The 8,273-nt window shown below is 55.0% G+C and overlaps 1 long non-coding RNA gene across 1 annotated transcript; it reads right to left on the reverse strand.

Annotated features, from left to right (window-relative positions):
* Positions 1–349: 349 nt before the first annotated feature.
* On the reverse strand, positions 350–2,685 carry LOC149911897 (uncharacterized). The gene is made up of 3 exons (XR_016462750.1): positions 2,465–2,685; positions 1,055–1,188; positions 350–451 (listed from the first exon to the last, which is right to left on the reverse strand). It is a non-coding gene; the product is annotated as an uncharacterized LOC149911897 (long non-coding RNA).
* Between the last annotated feature and the right edge of the window lie 5,588 nt (positions 2,686–8,273).

Raw genomic sequence — 8,273 nt, forward strand, 5'->3', positions numbered from 1 at the left:
CACCTGGGACAAGAGAACCCCCCACTACCAATACATGCTGGGGGATGAAAGGGCTGAGCCTAGGCCCGTCCCAAAAGAGCTGGTGGATGGCAAGCTGTACACGAGCCAGCAAAGTGCCCTCCCAGCCCGGAAAACCAGCCACATCCTGGGCTGCACCAAAAGACGTGCGGTCAGCAGGTGAAAAGAGGTGATCCTGCCCCTCTGCTCTGTGCTGAAGAGGCCTCACCTGGAGTACTGCGTCCATATGAAGAGCCCTCAGTGCAGAAGGGACATGGACCCGTTGGAGCACATACAGAGGACGGCCACAAGGAAAAAAAAAAAAAAAAAAAAAGAACCAAAGGATCAAACACCTCACCTGTGAGGACAGGCTGAGAGAGCTGGGGCTGTTCAGCCCGGAGAAGTGAAGGCTCCGAGGTGACCTGGTAACAGCCTTTCGATACCCAAAGGGGAGCTAAAGGAAAGAAGGAGGGAAAATTTAGGTTAGATATAAGGAAAATATCCTTCATAGCAAGGGACAAGGGGAAACGTTTTAAGCTGGGGAAGGGAAGATTTAGGTTGGATGGCAGGGGGAAGTTCTCCACAGAGAGAGCGGTGAGGTGCTGGAACAGCTGCCCAGAGAGGCTGTGGATGCCCCGTCCATCCCTGGAGGTGTTCAAGGCCAGGTTGGATGGGGCCCTGGGCAGCCCGGTCTAGTATGAAATGGGGAGGTTGGTGGTCCTGCATGTGGCAGGGGGGGGGGGTTGGAGATCCACGATCCTCGAGGTCCCTTCCAACCCGGGACATTCTGTGACTCTGCGCAGTGGACCAGGTTGCCCAGAGATGCGGTGGATGCCCTGTCCCTTCCAAGGTGACACGCAGGGCAACCTGATCTAGCTGTGAATGTCCCTGTTCATTGTGGGTGAGTCGGACTAGATCATCATAAATGGTCGCTTCCGACTCTAAGGAGTCTCTGGTATGATACCTGAAGCCATGTCCACAAAGGACATCGATGGCATGGTGAGCAACCAGGGTAGGTGGGGAAGCCTGTGTGCTCAACAGCTCCGGGGAAACTCACCAAGTAGTCCAGTCGGGAAGATTCACATCAGCCATAGAGCCTCTCTGTGCCAGTCCCAGTATTCAGCACACCAGAGGTACTGCTTCATCACACTGGTGGGTCCCACAGCGGCAGAGCTAGCTATTGAATGGGGGCTAGGGGATGGAAGGAAGAGGGGTGGGGAGGTTGGGTATCATACAGACTAGGAAACTAACAGCATCCCCTGACAATTGGGATGGAGATATCTGGGGTGATCCAGACAAAGTGGTCCAGTAGAAGACAATCCTTTGTTTCCTAGAAAGACGAAGCCGGATCTGCCATAAAAACAGAAAGAACCCTAGGACCCTGGGGTGGTCGGCCACAACGTGCTCTGAGAACTGTGCCCTGACATCTGTTACTACTGACAAATCTGTAAGGGAGGTCTAGGAGAGAACCAGACAAAACAGGAACAGAATACTCGTGTTCAGTATGCTCAAGTAGTGGAGACTGCATTACACTAAGCGAGGATGAAGAAAACGGCCACTGGGGCTGGGGCTTTTCTTAAGCTCAGGTCCCAGCCTGATACACGCACCTCACTCTATCACCAGCCACGTAGCTTATTGGGCTGGAAGAATAAACCCCAGGGAGCAAGGCGAGCCCCTTGTGACCCCCATTCCATCTCTAAGTGAGCGTCCCACAGCCATCACCAAACCCACCTGCATACAAGCGATGCATGAACAAGGGATTCATGGCGTTCCATTATCTGCTCCACAGATTTCACAGTGCTTAAACCACTAACTAGAGGAGCCCCAGAAACCCTTAAACCCCATCGAGCTGCAAAACAGAACGGGATCCAAAGAGACACGGAGCATAATTTAAATACGCGCCCTTAAACAATACTCAGCATGGGCGGAATTAATCCGTGGCAGAGGAGACACAGAGGGGACAGGGGCAGAGGACACAGGGAGAACACAAAGACACAAGTAGGACACAGAGGGAACGTGTCATAAAATAGGTTGGGACAGTGTGGTAGTTTGGAGTCCCAGGTCGATGATTGTGCAATGAGAGTCATGAAAGAGGAACGGAGACTTCACAAGAAGGTACTGGGCTTGAAAAGAGTTGCAAAGGAAACCTGGAGAATGCAGAATCTCTTTACAGAAAAGCACATTAGCTCCAGGCGTTTCCAGAGTTGCAATGCTCAGTCAGCCAACCAGCATTACCTTGGGGCTGATTGAAGCATTCCAGACATGAGATAAGAGTAAAAGAGAGGAATGAACGTCAGTCTCTTCATTACCAATTCAGAGAAAAGCAGATAACCCCTTCACTCCCCTCAGAGAACAATTGGAAGGCATCATAAGGAGAGGCATAGCGGACATAGCTACTCTAAACCAACTTAGGATCCCCACAGAAAGGCAGAAGCCAAAACCCTGCAAAAAAGAAAGGATCACTTACCTCTTTCCAAGAACCAGAGCTCACCCAACAATCCACAGGAGGCAGTCTCCAGGAAGAAACCCTGCCTTTGGGGCTGCCAGCCCTTAAATGAGGAGAGGGAGGGGCTGGAGCCAGGCTCAGCCTCATCTGGTTCTCTAGGTGCATTGCTTCCACCTGTGCTTGCAGGGCTACACCCCTCACCAGGTGCTCCGTCACTGCTTCAGGCTGTGATCTCAAAGTTCCCATAAAAGCATGAAAAAAAAAAAAAAAAAGTAATGAAGTAATGACTGGCAGCCAATTGGGCAAGGGGGGAGGGAGGGGGTTATCGATGGACAAGCTAGGATGGTCCACATGTTTTGATTCCAGTCTGTCCTCAATGGCAATTGGTGGCATTTCTAATAAATAGGGGAGCACAGATTTCTATACTGATACAGCAAGATGCTGAGAAGCTGCATGTGCAACAAAAGGGCTGAGACTACCGGTGTGAATGGAGCGAGTGCTGTCTGCCAAACTGCCAGGGTCAGCTTTGGCTCCCCAGTGAGAAATCTGTGTCATCTACTTGCACAGCAATTAAAGACCATTGTGAAATTATTTTAGGATTTGGTTCCTCAGTGGGTGAACCTGGCACCTGCCCGCATGGCAGCGTGAAGCCCTTTGGCTCAAACATCGATCCCAAACCCCAAAGAAGTCGGGAGGCTGTAGAGTGCGTACTTCGTGCAGCCCCTGCACTCCTCGAGTCAGAGATCACTGACGTACTGCAGGACCCCATTTCTGTTGCGGCACGACAGGGGATTGCTGAAGTCACTGCAGATTTGGAGAAAAGACAGATCATCTCCAGAATGCACTCCCCATACAAGCGGCCCACGTGTGTGGGGCACAAGCCCCATTCTGGGGGCAATGACCCCCACCTGTGGGGCGCTACCCCCACCCCACTGTCACAGCCGTGTGCGGAGGACACCATCACCCCACTGCGCACAGCCATCAACTTCTCCCAGGACTCCACGCACCCCACAGGCATCCCTGACCCTGCCCTCAACCCCACGGTGACATGGGCACGGAGCGAAGGGGGACAGGTAGTGTGGGGGGAGGTGAGGAGACATGAGGGGACATGTGGGGACACGGGGTTGATGTGTGGGGTCATAAAAAGCCAAAAATGAAACTTGGAGTTGAAGAAAGGCCCTTGGAAAAAAATACATTAAAGTATAAAGAAGACAGAAGCTGCGTGAACATTAATACGGCCCTGTGCTTTCTGCCAACGGGCTTTAATTTCGTTATCATTAAATTTGCTGGGCAGTTACACTTTGGTAATGCGAACATTTAGAAAAGATGCAACGGATGCTGGCAAAAGGAAAAAAAAAAACCTCTTTTTTTACAGCTATTTATAAGCACTTAGCACAGCTCTCCTGGGTTTGGAGAAGTTTCCCTCTTTTTTCTTCGTCTTTCCCCCCACACACCCTCCACTTCTAACTTCGTGTTCTGCCCCCGTCATTACGAGACACAGAGAGAACGAATCGCCAGGGACTGCGCCGCGGGTCCCCGGCAATCCGTCAGAAAAGTTCTTTCCGCGGTCTCTGCTGCCACCTCGTGGCCAATGCGCGGAACTGCCGCTGCCCGCTGCTTAGGCCGGCAAGCGGTATAACGCATGCGCGTAGAAACGCGGAAGTGGCGTTTTAACCGCTCTGCGCAGCTAATCCGCCACTCTCTGTGGTGATCAGTCCTCCAGGTAATAGCGAACACGCGCCCGTCAACTGAAAGATAGCAATTGTTTCGACAAACCACTACGGGGACGGGCAAGCAGCCGATTCTCGGACCGCCGGCTCAGCGATATTCTCCCCTTCTAATCCAGGATGCCCCTCGTCTATTTCCGCCCTTTTATGCCCGAGCCCACCCGGGAACGGACCGGGTCGGCTCAGGGCTGCCTCTCAGCGCCTCGTGGCACCCAACGTGCTTGCCGCCGCGGTGGAGGAGCAGACGTCCCGTTCCAGCCCCAGCTCTGCACCGCAGCGTTCCTGGAAAAGCAAGTCTCGCGAGAGCAACGCGCACGTGCGAATCTAGGCACTGCGCACGCGGCAGTCTCTCTAGGCACCGCACTACGCAGGCGCGGTTCTCGAGACAACAGCACGGAGTACGGACGCGCGGTTCATGAGAAAGCACAACGCATGCGCCAGTGGTTTAAAAAAAAAAAAAAAAAAAAACCACACACCACTACGCGCGCACTGGATTCTGCTCCGAACGGGGCATGCGCCGGATTCTGCCCGCCACGGCGCATGCGCCTGTCTGTGCCCCGCAATGCGCATGTGCCAAGTGCTCTGCGCACGCGCCAGCTGCAAGAGCGCATTGGGCATGCGCGACCGTTCGCACCGCTCTGCGCATGCGCGAGTCTCGGCACCGCGATGCGCATGCTCTCCTCACGGCCGCAAAACGCATGCGCCATCGTTTGCAGTGCGCATGCGGCAAGCATGTCACCGAACTGCGCGTGCGGCCGCCTTGGCACGGCACTGCGCATGCGCTTCTCGCGCGCGGATTACGGCGTACGCTCGTTTTCGGGCACGCACCTACGCGTTCGCTTTTTTCGTCGCCTCATTGCGCAAGCGGCGGGTGCACGGTCCGCCTAGACAGTACGTTCTGGAAGCAGACCGGGGCATAAAACCGCCCGAGGAAATAGACAAGGAGCATTCTGGATTGGAAAAGAGAGAATAGTGTCGCGGAGCCGGCGGTCCAAGTATTGCCTGCTCACCTGCATCTCAGGGCTTCGAAGAAATGGATGCTATTGGAAAGCTGGACGGCGCATGCGCACTACTTCCCGGAGGACCGAGCATAACGCAGATCGGCGGGGTGCCTGCGCAGAGGAGCAGGACCGTGCGCGCACCACTTCCGGATCAAACACCTCACCTGTGAGGACAGGCTGAGAGAGCTGGGGCTGGGGCAATACATGTTGGGGGATGAAAGGGCTGAGCATACCCAACCCCTTCAAAGCAGTGTCTTTCCACCCCAGTTTTTGAACTGCAGCACCAGCCCCACACAGGGTCCAGCCTTCTCCGGTTTGATCTCGTGCAGGATATTCTTGCAATGTGTGTGACAAAATATACATATATACACCTATATACAGAGCGGGCATTCCTGGGAAGATTTGGCTAGACGATAAGTGATGCAAACTATCTGAGATCTTCCCCAAGTTAAGTAGAAGGACTCCCCAAAAGAACTATGACAACGGAGTTCACGAAATATAAATATTATCCAATTCTAATGCAGAAACAACATTTGATTCCCACAACACCACCTCCTATCCGTCTCCCTCAGAGATTCCCAGGAGCACCTCAGGCTGCTGCTTTCTCGTGACAGCCTGGCCATCTGCCCCAGCAGCTCCTTAAGCAGAGTACGCCTGCAACTAGCTTCCTTTAACTGGCTGGTAGGTATGGTGAGATAGTTCCTTTACGGGAATCGAAATGGAAATCACAATGAGTTGGATGGCATCCTGCTTTTCTTCTCCAGTGCCAGAGAAGTCCACATATTCCAGCACCACAAAAGGTCATGCACACAGCCCAGTGCTGCGGAAGGCAGTTCTGTCCAACACCGCGACGTCTCTGCCACCCAACGCAGCTTGAAGCCACCGTGCCTCAGCCTCCATTTTGAGCTGGGGCCAGAAGGCCGCCCCGCCCTATAGCCCCACCCTCCCTTCATTGTGAGTTAGGCCGGAAGGCTGCACTGCCCAATAGCACTGCAGGCCGCTGCCCCACCCTCCATTACGTGCCAGGCAGGCACACAGCATAGAAGACTGTGGGCGCACCCCCCCACGGCATTCACTGTCTGCACACCCTTGCGACAGGGACGAGAGGCAGTGGGCGCTACGGGGCCAGGGGCAGCTGTCCTTGCAGGCCCCAGGAAGGAGAGTAGCTTTCAGCGGCCTTCGGCCACAGCTTTTGGAGGCTGAGGGTCTCTTCAGGTCCCTGCGACCATGCCGCAGAGACAGGCAAAGTGCTGCCAGCCCTCTCTGCGCCGGGGCCCGGCCCAGCCCCCTGCCTGCCCCGCACAGCGGGAGGAGCACAGGCGGGAGCTGGAGGCGCTGCGGGCCCAGCTGGAGGGCGAGCGGCTCCGCTCCCAGGAGATGCAGCGCCGCCGGGCCGTCGAGAGACGTGAGCTGCAGGAGGCGGCAGAGCGGGAGCGGCAGCTCCTGGCCGACCGACTGCGCTCCAACTGGGAGCGACAGCGGGCGTCAAAGCTGCAGCGCCTGCGGGAGCAGAGCCAGAGGCAGCGGGAGGCGGACATCCGCCAACTGCTGCAGATGAAGGAGGCCCAGCTCCGCCAGACGCAGGAGCGGCTGCAGCAGCGGTGCAACAACGCCAACCGCCAGGTACGGGATCTGCTGCGGCAGCTAGCAAAGGAGCTGCTGAGTGGCGAGAGCAGCAGAGAGGCCCACAGACTGCAGCAGGAAGTCCAGCGGCAGCTCTGCAGGAAGCCCTGTGCAGAGCAGGCCGCCCACGTCCTGCGCCTCCAGCGCGAACTGCAGGAGCAGAGGAGACGCTTCCTGCATTACATCCTGGAGCACGGACAGGGGCAGCCGCCCGCCTCCTGCAACGGGGCCAGGGCTGCAGCCGCTGGGCCACGCACACGGCAAAGGCCAGCCTGCCGTCGGGCTGTAGCAGAAGCGGGTGTTCAGGCTGCAGAGCAACAACAGGCCTGCCCACCTGAGCACAGGGAGCTGCGGGAGCAGAGTGCCCATCTGCTGAGGGCACTGAAGGACTTGCAGAGACAATGCAGCCTCCTTGGAGAGGAGAACTGCCTGCTGAGGAGCAGAAGCTCTCAGCAGATGAGGGAGGAGGTGGAGCGGCTCAAGGACAAGACGCATACGCTCAGCCTCCTTACCAAGCAGCTGCGGGAAACAGTCCGGCAGCTCAAGGAGGCCTCTTCCACATCCAGAGGGGCCCCAGAAAAGGCAGAGGAAGCCAACCAGCTGCAGGGGCAGCATTTGGAAAAGGAGAGTGGGAAAAAGCTGGAGCCGCACGGAAATCCAGAACAGGAATGGCTGGAGAAGTCGGGAGGGTGGCTGATGGCAAGCTGCAGCCTGCATTCTCGCAGACGATCACCAGCACTAATTCGAAGATTCATAGCTCGTCACAGCTACAATCCTTTTGAGGGCCCTAATGAGGACCCAGAAAACGAGCTTCCACTGACTGCTGGACAATACCTTTACATCTTCGGAGACGTAGATGAAGATGGCTGGTTTCTGGGAGAGCTGACGGATGGCACAAGAGGACTGGTCCCTTCCAATCTGGTGGAAGAAGTTTCAGATGATGACCTGGATACGACTGTGCCTCCACAGCTTCGTGATCTCCTGCTGGATACCGACGATGACGAGCAACTAGGCAGCAGGAGCGGTGGCAGAAAGTGATGGTCACCATCCAGAAATCTGTGTCCGTGTATTGGCTGAGCCTGGGGGATGCGGAGATTCCTCTCCATAATACGGCAGCATCCCATCAAGATTCCATATTTTCATCCACATAGATGAAGAATACCTCCTGCTCCACTTGATGTTCAACTGAAGCATGGTCCATCGGCACAAAGACCTTGAAAATTTATCACTTGTATGACTGGGAATTTACTACATTTGGACTGAAAAAAATCTAAAAAAAATTAAAAAACACCATAAAATAACCAAACTCAAAACGCACGTGTGAAGTCTTCTTGTTTTCTGGCAGTCCGCTTTTGTAAAGGTATGAGGAAAGCAAGAGGCTGAGGAAAGCCTCCAAAGTCTTTCTCAAGCGCACTACCTACAAGTATTGGAATCGAGAGAGAAAGGAATCATTACTGCTTGCTTCTGTTCTTCGGGATA

This window comes from Phasianus colchicus, unplaced genomic scaffold, assembly GCF_987193195.1.
Source record: "Phasianus colchicus unplaced genomic scaffold, bPhaCol1.hap1.1 HAP1_SCAFFOLD_53, whole genome shotgun sequence".
Taxonomy (NCBI): Eukaryota; Metazoa; Chordata; class Aves; order Galliformes; family Phasianidae; genus Phasianus; species Phasianus colchicus.